This window comes from Xiphophorus couchianus, chromosome 5, assembly GCF_001444195.1.
Source record: "Xiphophorus couchianus chromosome 5, X_couchianus-1.0, whole genome shotgun sequence".
NCBI classification, from domain to species: domain Eukaryota; kingdom Metazoa; phylum Chordata; class Actinopteri; order Cyprinodontiformes; family Poeciliidae; genus Xiphophorus; species Xiphophorus couchianus.
The window spans coordinates 22,840,949-22,856,533 of record NC_040232.1 but is presented as its reverse complement, the minus strand read 5'-3'; the positions used below and the strand labels follow the sequence as shown (position 1 = coordinate 22,856,533).

Sequence of the window (15,585 nt, the reverse complement as noted above, 5' to 3'; positions counted from 1 at the left end):
ATTTTCTTTTCAATTTCTGACTTTTTTTTAGATTCCTGAAGAGTGTTCAGTGTACCTTCTGAACATGCTTTTCTTTAAGGCTACATTTCTGTATTAAAAGATCTTGTTTCATTGGTCTGAAGCAATGTTTTAATATAAATATGAAATTTTCATTAACTGCAATCAGAAACACCGGTTTTCAAATACCTATCTGTGTGTAATTAACCTACATAAAGTGATAAAGTTCTGGAAATTAATTAAACTTTCAATAATATCCTAATTTATAGAATGGATATTTATGAGGGTCACCAAATATTACCTAAATGAATCAGAAAGTAGGCCAAGATGTCAGTTTGACTTTCCGTTTCAAGAATCCTGAGGTCAGTGTGTCTTCATCAATGCAGGTAGCTCAGATTAGTGTGAAATTAAGCAATGTTATTGGGTCGTTGTGTGACGTTGATTCCATAAACGTGGTGCGGTGGACATGGTGTGTGAGAACCCAATCAGTGTTGTGGCCAAACCTTTCAACGTGTCCAAATAATATAATCTTTGATTTAGCTGGAAAATGATTTTCCTTTGCTACTGTGTATTACTACACCACTGAATCAAAAGATACATATCCAATAATGTGGCAGGACCATTACTTTAAACATAAATGATTAATTATGAGACTTTTTTCCAGTTTATTTTTCACTACATCCCAACGCTCAGTTTTTATCTGCTGCTTCTGACTGTTCACAATTCATTATAGGCAACTAGAACCAGCAAAAGTTTGCTAACATAAAAAAAAAGTGTTGAAATGTGAGGCAGGAAAATGATCTACTTGAATAGTTAAATAGGAAACTTCACAAAGGATGACCCAAAAATGAAAACACCTCAAAGACACCCTCATTTGGACAGAATAAAATACAAACTCCTGGAGCTTTCCACGGGAAGCAGATCTGTGTACTCTGAGTAAACACAGCACCATATGCACACCGTGCCTTTAATAACCCCATTAAACTCTCTCGATTGAACACCAAATTAGGCTGAGTTGCACAAGAAGGAAAACGTGGTGTCATCAAATATTACGTAAGATGAGGTATTTAAACAAGATCCTCCACATTAATAAATTCTTGAGAAACTATTTCTCCCCATCCAGACGTTGCCTACAGTGTTTGTGTTTGCAGTTCAGATCTTCATGCAGCTTTACAATGCCCATTTGTGCTGTTTATACTCAATTTATAAGTTCTTGTTAAATATCTATCAATATTTGCTTAAAATATTCACCCAGACAGGATGGCCACCAAGCTTTTGATTGAGGATAAAGTGACACGTCGTCTTTCAGGGAACACTGGCTGACTGCAGGCTGACAGTGGAGAAAGGTCAGCTGGAAATTACAGTCATAAAACATCTCAAGGACGAAACCTCAAAGTACTTTATCACAATAACTCGCTCACTAGAAACTATACAGTGTTTCATTTTCAAATCAGCTTTACGGTGACATCATGGGCAGAAATTCCCAAGTAGCTCCGTTCATAAAAATGCTTTGAATCTGTATTTTTGTTCGCACAGCAGTGTTGGACTTCTAATGAGAGACATGAGCGACGCGGACAGAAAGTCAGCCTGCTGAGATCAGAACAGTGAAAAGAGGCACACTGGTGATGACTTGAGCCTTTTTCTCTGCTAGCACAAACAGGAAGTGTCTGGTCATAAAGAGATTGCGCTCAAATATTGTCTGTATCTTTTTGTGGCGTTCAGGCGTTCATGCTTGTATTGAAATAGCTCTTAAATTTTTTGCAGCAATCCAATGCAATTAGGAGTGAGAAACAGCTTAATAGCCGACCTCTTTGGTTTGCATACGCCTCAGTGTTTGAGATTGCATTTAAAGTAAAAGTGTCAGGAAATGAGTCACTTGTGTCCACAAAACCGCAGTGAATTAAAGGCTGCAGTTGGAAATCATTGGAGATGAAATCGACTGCACTGGTGTTGGAGTTCACATCCCTTCAGTGGCTGCAGCAGTCTCACTTTTTTAACATCAATGTTGACCAGTGGACCACTTTCTCACAAATGTGCTCTGACTTTTTTTGTATTATGTACATGCAGATATACACAGAAATGTAAGCAGCACAGTTCATATATATATATATATATATATATATATGCCTGTGTGGGCTTCTGTGTCCAGTGTGGTTAGCTAGGTGCTTTTTTTTTTTTTTTTTTTTTTTTTTTTTTAGAATAATGTGGTCTACAGACTGATAGCTTTGATGTTGCATTTTTAAGCATTGTGTTTCAGTGAGATAAGCTAATGTCTAAATATTCACACAAACAAGGTTCTGCTATGTAAGTGTATCAAGTAAAATATTGACTTTTAACTATTTTTCAAGTTGTTTAAAGTGGCACCCATGTTTGGAACCCTTGCATAGCATCTCATTAGTTCCCTTAAACAGATTTCTGACCGTAAAATACAAGGTTAGGTACAGACAGTTGACTGCGTTTAGTTTTTCAGTGGTCCAATCAGTAGTTGTTAAGGGAGATCACTGAGAACAGCAAATGCTGCTTTCACGGTTGTGCTGAAGGATCAGAGAGGAGGTTTTCAGGCTGTAGGGACAAGCCGTGTCTTTACACTCCCATGGCGAATCGGACGGAAGCGGAAAGTTGGGAATGACAAAGCGTCTAACTGACCATAACATCCCTACGCCGTGCTTCTGCTATGGAGAAGAAATGAACAAAAACAATTAGTTCTCCATATGGAGGCAAAAAATGTGCACGCACTGAATTTATGCTGATTTGTTTAGCTACTTTAAGGTGTTTTTCTTGAATTCCCTAGAGTGTAAATAAATGTTACTCGCTTAATTTTTTTTATCTGCTTTTACCAAAAGCTACTAGAAAGAATATTTCATCCATAATTTGTCTTTCCACAGCGTAAACAAGATGATGGCTTGGATTTTCCTCAGTGGTAACATTTCAGTTTGTTGCCAAGCTCTGTAACTATGAGAGTTCCCACCTGACAGTAAGTACTGACACCAAACAGCTCAAACACACACACACACACACGCACACACCCACGCACGCACATACACACAGTCACAAAGCTGTTATCACCGACCCTGGGTGCTTTGTGACCTGTAATGATCCACTCTACCTGGAGCCTGCAGATATACTCCTGTTCCCACTCCACTGCTTTTGATGACATCCTCAGCCAACCGAGGTCCCTGCTGCAAACCGATCTGTGTGACTGCGAGGACTCTTTGTGTGTGTCCGTGTGTTTGTGTTAGTGTTAAATGACTAAAAAGCAAAATTCCTCAGATGGTTGTTCAAGGATTTTTTTTTTTTTTTGCTAAATATGCTAAATACTGTAACTGTCAGGGACTTCAATGAATGCAGATAAGACATTGAGTGGACTTGAGGATACCGAAATGTCAAAATACTTTAGATAATTTAAAGAAAAATTAAGCTAATCTTTAGAATACAATATAAGCAAGTTTATTCACACATTTATTTTTTTCTGTCTGAACTCTGTGTGTTTTCTTATTGTGCTTGAATTCCTCTCAGATCTATCAGTATGAAAACATCAAAAGGCAATGTGGCTGAGCTGTCACTTTACCACAAATACACCACAATCTAAGCAGCTAGCTTAAAGAAATAATAGGGTAGTTAGGCTAGATCGACCTGTTTTGTCAGGGTGTGTGTGTGTGTGTGTGTGTGCTGAACTCGTCTCTGATAAGTGTGTTGTATCTAAGAGACTGACAGCAGCTGACATTAAAATGAGTAGGCATCGCTGAGTGCCAGGACACGTTTCTGTCTTTCAAAGCTGACGTGAGCAGGAATCACCTCTCATTATCGGTTCCAATGAAGCTTCTGGAGGCTCTTCTAATACAAGGTGTTGGTTTGCTCACTGACAATGAAGGGACACTTCCTTCTTCAGATGACACTTGTTATTCACACACACACAGTGTAATAAAAGCACACTGTTGGCAAATGCAATCTGTGACAAAGATCTCAACATCTGCACACGTGTCCTGTGGTTTAATGCAGTGATTTTTGAAAGTGCAGGGAGCCGCTGTGGGAGCCTCAGAAAGTTGGAGGGAAGATGAAGAGAAAAAAAAAACAAATCTCTTGAATTTTTCATCATTGTTTTAGTTTTGTTTTTTTAAAAATAATAATAAAAAAATAAAACAGAAGTTAAAATAACTGATTTAAATTTTATTTCTGATGCTCATTTTCTGATTGGTTGTCAGCCAAATTCATCAAGCGACTTTTGCTCCGCAAGTTAGACTAGTGAACGCAAAACGGAAAAGGCTTTGTCAAGAAAAAACACTGAAGGAACCGACTGCTGCAAAAAACACAACTTTGGGAATCAAATGAAAGTTGATGTGATTAGTATAAAATATTGCACATTTTCATACAGTCAAGAGGGAAAAAATTATCTGGTAACATTTATAATATATTATCTAATGAAAAGAAGTGCCACAGAACTAATAACCCATCTAAAATCAGAATATATGAGGCAGCATTTATGCTAAATGAACGTAATAAGTATTGAATAGTTAATCAAAATCATTCTAAAAGTTGATGTTTCTTTACATATTTTGTAGCATTGTCTGTGAGTTTTAACAGGAAGAGGGTAATGCTCTTTCGGAAACAGTGGCATGTAAAGATTTAGAGGTTTGGTCTAATGAAGCTAAAATAAAAGCTTTTAACTATATTTACAAAATATTAGCAAAATGTATTTATTTTTTTGTACAGTTTTGGCTTAATCACTGTTCTGAATATGTTATTTCAGCAAATGGCCTGTTTGAGACTGTATGTTAATCAATTGATGAATTGTTTCAGTCTTAGTTCTAGTAGTGTAACACAGTGTGTAACCAGCCCACAATGCTGTAAAAAAATAGAAACAGCTGCAGGTGTACCAGCTCAGATTTTAAGTTTGACCCTTGAACAATTCAGTAATTCTGAGAAGGTTTAGAAGGACGATCTGTGATGTTAGCATCATGGTCTGGGAACATAAGCATATCAAAAAAGGTACATTGAATAAAATGGTTTATATCAATACACCATTTTATTGATATACACAACATCTGGACATGAGTCCTATGGTTTAATGCAGTGATTTTTTAAATAAGTTGTACAAGTTATTACATTTTCAAATATCAGACTGTTGTGTAGTGTATTACATCAACAAAGTCAAACAAATCAAATAGATTTTGGTTCTTACTCAAGATTTGACATTTCGGTTTGCAAAACCCCCATCAGTCTTTGTACTTGTACAACATTTTGTCCAAATCTTGAGTGATTTTGTTGATTAAAAGTCACATTTTGTTTTTAAAGCAGCAGCACTAGCTGCTCAAAGCGACTTGAAATCCCCTCAGTCACAAAGGGCAAACATTTAAATCAAACAGCTTTTCAGATTCAGACAGGAACACAAGCGGCTTGGATTCAGATGTTCATCTCAACATCCTGACCCACCAGTTCAGAGGCAGAGACTCTTCTTCTGTAGAGACTCTTGGGTTTTATGTAAAGCCCTTCTGAGACTGTGATAAAGCTGTTTGAATATTAGCAAGATTGAGTCTGGTAAGCTACCAGTAAACAGCCATGAAGACTAAAACAGATCAAATGGCAGACAGCACTAGGCAAACATTATGTCTATGTTATGTATGCCTCATGTTTTCCTGAATCATGTCTTTGTTTTCCTATGTCTCTGCTCTGCTGATGACCTCAACAAATCTTTTCTCTCTGCCATTCATAAATGCCTCATCACTTTCTCACCCTCCTGCCTACATCTTCCATACTCTTTATCCTCAGATTTAATTCAACCTACACATGACCGTCTCTCTTATAAAGCAATTTCTCTGCTGTTACCATAGCAACATTTGGCAAAATCTCACAGCCATTGATAAGCTTTCTAGCTGAGGGCTCTGCGCTCACATTTGAATAGAGGCACATGCACAAACACCCACCACTTTAAATATATTGTAAGATAGCACAACCAGTGAAGTGTGTGTAAGTGTGTGTGTGTGTGTGTGTGAGGGGGCATGTGTGTGTGTAGGAGAATATGTGGGTGTACAAATTTGAGGTGGGCAACAAGTACACAAATGTGATCCACTGTTATAAAAATTAATAAATATATATATTTTTTAAAAAAGCGTAGCTGTGAAGCAGCCAGTCATGTATAATGGATCTGATACCAGTGCTGAATTACTCACTCAGAAGATCAAATAGAAACAGTGATATCATACACAGACTGGATGTGTGTCAAGACTGATCCCAGTCTCATCCAAATAATGAGTCACAGCGAAGTGGAAGTGCTTCTAAACAGGAACGCTTCAAACTTCCAGTGCTCTCGTTATTTTTAAGCTGTAGGAATTTGGTGCAAAGTATGTAAAGCAGCTGCTGCAAAGAGACTAACAAGATTTAAAGGGCCACTGCACAAGGAACAGAATAGGAAACGGAACATTACCTACCTACCTACCTACCTACCTACCCACCCCTAGTGGGGTTGAGAGGGCTGCTAGTGCCTACCTCCACCGGTCAATGGGCGAGAGGCAGGGTCCAAGCTTGTGAAGCTGGTGTATGTAAATGTGCTGTATTGGTGCAGTTATTAAATAAATTTGTAATTCAGTACATTTTATGTCTGTTTCAAACAAAGAAACATTTTAAGTTAATTCAGCTACTAAACCTCAGATATCGGTATCGAAAGTGGAAAAAGTGTATTGGTGCATCCCTAATGTATTAGCTTTGAAATCCAAACCATACCACTATAAAGACAACATTAAGAACTGGCTGTGGATGCCATCACCAACACTATGAAATTTTATATAGTCATTTAAATGCAAAAAATTTACGTTTTCAGTGAAGTTTGTTTGATTCAGGGGGTCAGAGGTCAGCAGCTGTAACAATCCAAAAGTCATTTTGGATCCCACAATGTTTCCTGAGCTGTAAAACTTACAAAGCCAATAAAAAAAACTATGTACAAATAGTTAAAAACAAGAAAAAGAAAAAAGGAAAAGCTATTGCTACATTGCTTCCGTCCATCTGTCCAGAGATTTAACTTTCTTCGTTCCTATCCACAATAACGGCTAATTTGTGTAATATTATTACATTGCTAAAAAAGGGTGCGGATTAAAATGAACCCTCTTTTCTGGCTGCAGACCCTGGGGAGTCCACCCAGCCTTGGACTGAACCACATCGATCCTCAGTGCTGGATTTGAAAAGCCTCCAGCATCGGGCTCTTGACTCCAGCTGTGCTCTAATCCCCTCAGACAGGAGAGGATTCTGTCAGACAAATCCAGCCCAAATCCCCCCCCCCCCCCCCACACACACAACAGTTGCGCATGTCCTACAGCTGGAATATATGATGCAAAACCTGTGATCAAATGTTTATATCAAGTATAAGTACTTCATGGAATTATTTCTTGCACTCACAAAAACACATTTTAGTAAACACATTTTAGTAAACACAATCTGATTTTGTTTATTTCAACACACTGAGAGGCCATGTATAAAATATGAAGACGGAAAAAAATGAAAAACCACACAGGAGGTAATGTAGTTATTTGACTGTGCTATAAAGTGGCAATATGAGCCTGGAAAATACACAACACTGCCCCTTTAAGCCGACATACATTAACCATGGGTGCATGACACGGGTAGGAGAGAGAAGGGGGAAAATAAAAGTGAAAATAATAATAGAAAATAATAAAATGTCTAATGATAGGATGATTCTGTTAACCTGCATAAAAGATAAATATCCATATTCGCTAGAAATGAATCGCTGCAGCCATTCCGTTCGATTCAGCTACTTAGAAACAAAGGAGCCTATTTCAGCAGGAGGAAAAGAACCCACTGTCATCTACGATGACAAGTCTCAACCTATAGCCATTCTGCAACATTCCACAGCTTCAAAGACAATCGCAGAAGAAGAAACCTCTCCCATCAAAACTTCCTGCCAAAGGCTCGGGCAAACGAGGGGAAGCCACTGAGACAGACGCTGGCCAGCCTCCAGCCAGAAGCTGGAAGCAGGGTGACAGTGACGGGGGTGGATGAGTTTTGTATGAGTTGGACTGAGGCCAGATTTTCCAGGATCTGAACCTTTGTTCGTTCCCTGTTTGCACTCACAAGCAACCCTCTTCTTGGAGAAGAAAAGTGCATGCGAGCGCATGAGCTGGTTTCCTTCCAATCAGCAGCGAACCCGACGGCGCAGGCCGTGTCTGAACTCCTGTCACATCGATTGTTGCTGCTTGCTGGTTGGTTAGCTTGATGCTGCCCACAGTGGGTATTTTCAGCCTTTACACTTTTAAATGGCCTCTTTAGCCCTCATCAGGTTGCTATAGTAACAGACTTGATAGAAGGAGTTGGAGAAGGCAACCAGATGAAGTGCCTTATTGATTCAGGAGAGCAAGAGTGAAAAGCTAAGAAGCCTAGATGACAATGTTATTCAAGTCCATTTCATAATCAATTTAAGGCTGTTTAAATTGATTATTGATCTGGGAAGCAACGGCAGGAATATCTGTGGAGCAGCATATTACAAAGAAATATTCACAGGGTTTCTGCAGGTTTTACCAAATTAAACTCAAAACTTTTCAAGACCATTCTGAATTAAATCTAACACCCATCTTGCGACAGAAATGTACAAAATGGAAAATTATTGAGGAAGAAGTGGTACTACATATGAAGTTCACTATAGATCTTGTCACATTCTTACTTTAGTTGAAGACATTAATGAATGTTTTGTGTATTAGCAGGTATACTATGCCCTAGTTAGCTAGCAAAGATATAGCTAGCTGCTAATAGCAGCTAGTTACCAGTAGTTGCAATCACAAAAGGCAATAAAGATGTCTGCGCACAGCTCAAACTTTGCCAGACAGAAAAGTCCCACACTAGCGAAAACCCCCCGCCCCCAAAAAATGAGAAAGAAAAAAAACCGACATAGAATATACAAGCTGAAATAGTCCGGCGAGGACCAAATCTAAGAACTTTGACTAATGTATTTAAGTTGAGACATTTTTAGGCCTTAATTTTGATACAAGAATTTAAGACATTTTAAGGATATTTAGCTCAGATTAAGTAGCTGGTGTTATTCATTATTCATTTATGCTTAACCTGATGAGCAACACCAGATTTTACTCAAATCATTTAAGATTTTACTCAAAGACAAATCTTAAATGAAGAAAAATGTCTAATTCTCAACAATCTCGTTTTCCTACTCCCTATTTGTTTTGGAATCATTTTAAAAAATTCTGAATATTGAAAAGAACAGATTTTTGATTCAAATGTATGAATGAATTGTTTTCTGGAACATGCAGAGTGAAAGGTTCTGGAAGAGTTTTCACACAGGTCTCAACAAGGATGCGTGATGGAAACGGTTAGAGAATCATCATTTAGCTCAAAAATGAACTGGACATAAAACAGAATGAAGCATCAACAGAGTATGAAGAAAAGATTCAGGCAGTCTGCAGGCACCACACCGCATGGACTCATGACAAACGTGTTCAGAATCATCAAGAAAGGCTATCATGCTATCTTCATCAATGTAGCCCCACTGGCAAAGGCGTTCTGGGCGAAACTACTCTTAGTGGACAGAGCCTCCTGCTGCATCTGTAAATGTAACCTGAAACTGCATTACACAAAGAGGAAGCCATACATCAACTCTGCGCAGAACTCTGCCAAGTTGGAGCACAAGCTTCACAGACAGAGAGCATATGTGGCTGACAGGCCTGCCTGCAGTCTATATTTATCTCCTATTTAAGATGTAAGAAGAATCATGAAGGAAAAGAGACAAACCGTGCTGAGCAGCAGAAATGTTTTATTCAGTGATAATTTTATGAGAAATATCTGTAAAACAAGGTGAGGTAGCGCCATGCTCCATATTAACTTCCTGCACTGGGAGTGTTGGTGCCTATAACTTAACACCACCATCATTTATCTCACTGTCTTTATCACCAACATATTATTTGTTTAAATGTCATATTTAAAAAAAAAAAAAACAACTTTTATTTTCCTTTGTTACATGTAACAGAACAAAAAAGAACACAGATATCAAAAGACAAACAGGAAAGGAAGATGTGTTTCTGTCATTTCTCTTGCAGATTAGCGGCATGATCAATACGATACAGGCCTGTCACGATGATCAGTTTTGCTGGACAATAAATTGTCCCAGTAATTATTGCGATAAACAGTAATATTGTTGTTTTGAGACCGTTTTCAGGTTATATATTGCTAGTGGCATAATAAAGCAAGTTCACCCCCTCAAAGACCAATAACACTGGAACTGGATGACATTTATTAAAATATCCAAAATAAAACATGGCAATCAAAAACAATAAATGACAACGGAAATAAAAACCACACGCAACCAAAACCATAAATAAAATTGAATAGGAAGTCTCTGTGAACAAAATTGCCATTAAAAAATATTAATCATGAGAATGAAAATTGTCAAGCTCATTTTCATGTATTACACAATCACTTGATTATTGCAAAAATGCTTTTAGGGATTTTCTAAGTTAACCAAAACAGCGCAATTGTGAAATTGTGATTTTCGACATTAATACTGAAAGTTTTGCGCACATTTGTAAAGGAAACGCATTTACTGTTTTAAAGCACACTTCTTTAAATAAACTGAGTTTTGAAGGAGCCTATTTCAGCAACAGAAAACCTCCTGAGTTCAAAGACGCTTTATTTATCCCGATGGAAAACGACATATTGTCATAACTCGATACAGAGTCACTTCAGAGTCAAGGATATTCATGGTGTAGGCAGGAAGGATCTTCAGTAGCAGTCAGTTTCGCAACGAAACTGAGGCCTCTGACTGAACACTGTTACTAACAGCTCAATATCCCAGCAGCAGCAGAGACAATATTCCACTGTAACTTGCGCCGAGCAGAGGAGTTCTGTTCTGCTCTGTGTCCAAGAAGCCTCCTTTTCTACTCATCTGGGATGTGAGGTCATAGTTCAGCTATTATTTGAGCTCTTAGTGCTAATCAGCCGCTCCCAGTTGTAAAAACAATACCTTGTTGCCACGGTTCCGCATCATAGCAACTGTCCGAAAGTAAAACAGTGAGAGCAAAAATCCTTCCAGATGCACAGCATCCGAAACCTGAGGGAGTAATAAAAAACGAGGTGTGATGGTTGTATGATCGTGCAAAGCTAAATTAACCGTGATGAAATATTGGCACATCTGCTTGTTAAAGGAATAACGGGGAAGGAGAGCGAAATGGAACATCGGGTGTGTAACATTTCTTACCGTTTCTCCCAGTAAGAAAGAGGGAGAAATGGAAAGAGAAATGAGAGGCAGCAGCTTGGAGATATTTCTGATTGATAAATGCCCCAGGGGTTAGCAACAAGCGTGCGCTTCCTGTGGCCAAGGAAAAAGATAGAAACAGGAAATAACATCATGGAAAGAAAAATCTAAAAGGAGATTAGTGACATCACAGTGAAGGTCAGTGGTCAGGATGAACCCGCTAAACTGGTCAAATAGTTTTTCAGGGTTAAGATTTCTGAATCGGCCCACCAGCAAACCATTAGGAGTCATTTCCTGTGTTGTGCTAAGTCAGATAACATCCTGCCACTGTTTCATGTAAATATAATTATCTCTAAAGATAGAATAGGATGACTTTTCGCCGGTCACATTATAATGCCGCTGTAAGAGTGATTTTTCTGGATAAAGAACGGTGGCGTTCTGTTCTGACATCGAGTCGATGCGTCACGTCTGAATGGGAGGCCAGGAAACGTCGCGTACCATTTATTCACAGCATAACAAGCTGGCGCGGCTCTGAAAAAGCTTGTTGTTGCGATCAAATACCATCGGAAATGCACAGATTCGGCGTCATTAAAATCAAACAGCAACTTTGCAATGCAAACTTTCTAATTCCATTATTATTTCTCGGTCCTACGCAGTGTTTATGCAAAGCTTTAGGCAAATCAGCAGATAGAAAAAACACTTCAGCCAAATGCCTGGGATTTGATTTTGCAGGCTTTCCTCGATGCCTGACAGATAAAGCTAAATACACAGCCGACATGGAAAAAATGTGCAAAGTAGATGTTTCTGTTAAGTTTCACCAGCTGCTCTCCACACACACACACACACACACGCACACACACACACACACACACACACACACACACACACACACACACACACACACACACACACACACACGAGTTAAGATTATATCAGACAGGAAGGCTGTTCTTTCAAACAATTACAGCTGTAGATACTAGTAGCTACAGTCAACTAAATGGACTGAATGATGAAAGTATAATTATTGTGTGCCAATTCATAGAAATGATCACTTTATTAAAATGTGCTAAAAAATAGCTAAAAGTGTTACTGCTCTCATCAAAGGATGCCTTCTTTATTACATTAAATCTGTTTTCAACCACATATTTGGATTTAAGAATGAGACCTGCTGTCTCAGCGGGTTTTGATGACCTGCTTATATGAGGCTAAAATTTGAAAGAATAAATGAAAATCATAAATAAATTAGGGCTGAACCCAACAATTATTTTAGTAAATCGATTATTTTGACACTTAGTCGGATTTTTAAAAAAGCCACATTCTCATTTTTTATTCAGACTTCTTTTTATATAAAAGATTAGAAATATAGGAAAAAAATGCAATTAAACAAACAATTCAATTCCTTTTTGAAATAAGAAAACACATCTTTTAGCCTGAAATGTAATAACAGCATTCCTTTAGTGAATGCTTGATCAATGGTAGCGAAGGATGCATCTGCAACTAAAAACAAATTTCTAACGTCAACATGTAAGAATCTCAGGGCTTTCTGCTTGGCTGACCTGGTGATTATTTTTTGGATTGATCAAATAATAAATGGATAGAAGAAGGTTCTTAATAGGATATGTATTTTACGCAAATATGAACCTTAACAGGAGAACAGAAAAGATTTAGAAATCACGCGACAAGTCTCCAGTTGGACAGCGCTCAATACATGTTACCACCCTTAAAGGGGCAGTATTATATATTTTTCAGGCACATGGTGTCATTCTATAGCACAGTCAAGTAGCTATGTTAATATCAGTTGTTATAAAAATGTTTTATTTAAATCAAATATGACTTAAAAGAAATTTGACTTTCTTTGACTTTCAATGTAATTTAGCGCCTTGAAATTGAGACTCTGTCTCTTTAAAAACTCTTGCTCTTTGTGAAACTCCGCCTTCAGGAAGTCATCACAACATGGCTCCTCTGTTAACCCTTTAATTACGAAGCAGCAACACTCCAGGTATGGTTTTGATGAGGGAATAACATTATGACATGATGAAAAGCTCAAAAATTTACTTTACATACTCCTGTCCCTTTAACAGAAGTTGCTTTCAAAGGTGGACTGGATAATTAGCATTATTAGCAGTCTAAACGCAAACGTTCATGTGTAAAACAGACAACTACTGTAATCTGAGGTGACTGCCCTTAGGTAACAGGGGAGTTTGTATTGGTTAAAAATGGACACCAATGTTATAATCAGGCACTGCTGTTAGCTAAATTAAAACCATTAAATATTTACACAAATGTTTAATAAAAACTTGAATTAGACGATTTCAAACTGGTTCTTGTTTTTTAATCACATACAGGCTTGACTGCAGGAAGACAGATTGAAATGTGTTGAAAAGATTCCTTCAAAATATTACAGCTTATCTGGACATATGCGGCCTGAGAGCCACAGACACAGAAAATATTATTCTAGCTTCCTAATGTTGGAAGCTACTGTAGATTTTGTACATGTTCTTTTTCTTTTGTCATTACTGTGACTTGTTTTGTCCACTTTGTTTAGTCTGGCTCTCTTAATAATGTCTATGCGTTTGAAAAGTGCTATAAAAACAACGTTCACTAGATTTGAAATTAAAACCATAAATCATAAAAATTGTGTAAACCGTGCAGACAACTCCTCATTAAAATCATTTTACGCAGGCTCACCAGGGATTGAATTATACAACAGCCCAAATTCAGGTTTCTCAAAACCACATCGCTGCTTTGAAATTCCCCAGAGCGGTTTACAAATCTGTCCGCATGGAATAAATACCTGGTGAGCCGATTGCAGAGCCAAGTTTTACAAACCAAGAACACGGATATTGGATTTTATTTATTCCTTTATAAACAATAGCTGAGCTCCTGAGCACAGTTTATCGCTGCTAATGCGTCCTGCCCAATGGCCACCGGTGTTTACGTAACGTGCGTGTCCGTTTGTCACCACTTTATAGAAAAAAAACTGCAAAGCAGCCTGTTAGGATTGATGAAACCCGGTAAAGGAGCCCCTCGCTCCATCCTTCTGCTCAGGATGTTCCTCTTATCTCTCACAAGCCTTCCTGCAGTGGAGACTTTGCTGATACTAAACAGAGCTTCAAACCTGACAGAACGATTAAAGAATTTTGCTCCGTTGAAATAATGGTCTTGTCGGACTTCTCTTTTAATGTGATGGTGTACTGAATTGCTAGGTATTTCATCCACTTATTGTTGGAAACATAAGGAACCGGTAGCCACTCAGCTCCAACGTTAACAGCTCTAACTGTTAAATTCTCACATGTAATAATAAAAGACCAACTAAAAAACACACAAGTAGGAAGACAAAAGCCCTACTTAATTACATACATTCTAGTTATGTCAAACTCAAACGTAACAATATTTAAAATTACAGTAACAACACACAAAGTATTAAGGGAAAATTCCAAATTTAAAATAAACAGCTTACAACTGGAGTCAAGATTAGGGGGCATACCTGCATATCCAGGATCTTAGACTATGTTAATAATGGACATTTTCCCCCAAATACAACACATATTTAACTTCTTCACAGCTGTCTGAATGGCCCAATTCAGATCTTTTCACCTCATAAAAAAATCCCACTTTCATTGGTGGTAATAAATTGGATATGTACCCGATAGTTTCAAAGTGTCTGCAGTCAGAACGATCATGTCGCATTTTATCCGATTTTTATGTCATAAGAATCTCGACACTGAAAATCCGTGAACAAACGATGGCTGAAAATTACAATTGAAATTCAGAAAGAGGTCAGTGAAGCACATCACTTCACAGTCTCACCATTCTTGGCTCCGACTACAAATCCAGACTTCTGAAAAGAAGCTGCAGTCAATGCTCCACAACAGGCCATCGCTGTTAGTTGTGCTTGACTTTAAAACAGATTCATAGACGGCGGCATCCGTTATTAGTTGCGTAAACAGTGCGCTGCTTTGTGACGTTTACTTTCTTCTTTTTTCTTTGCTTCGGGGTTGTAAACCGTTCACACAGCAGTCTGACTGTGGCTGCATTTCATTAGTAGTATAAACGATAATGCAGAAAAAGAAAATTTTATTTCAGAAAAAACAAAACAAAAAAAATAATCTGAATTGAGCACCTGGACCTACTGCGGGGAAGTAGCTTTAATCTTAGAAGTGTGCTTTTGCATAGCAACACATGGAAACTGCAGCTGTATTTAAGGTTAAATATGAATAATTTCATAATCCGGCTTTTTCACTTCTGCACAAAGCAGGATTGCTGTTTGCAACTTAAAATGCAAAAAAAAAAGTATGAAGTAAAAATAATAAGCAGTTTAAGCAGAGAATGAGTTTTTAAGTACTTATAACACCAGTTATAGTTTACCTCAGAGAAATATTTAT

The 15,585-nt window shown here is 37.9% G+C and overlaps 1 protein-coding gene across 6 annotated transcripts in view; it reads right to left on the bottom strand.

The window, feature by feature from the left end:
- Positions 1-15,585, bottom strand: part of ncalda (neurocalcin delta a) — a 70,110-nt gene that overhangs the window by 14,439 nt on the left and 40,086 nt on the right. The gene's annotated exons all lie outside the window — the stretch shown is intronic.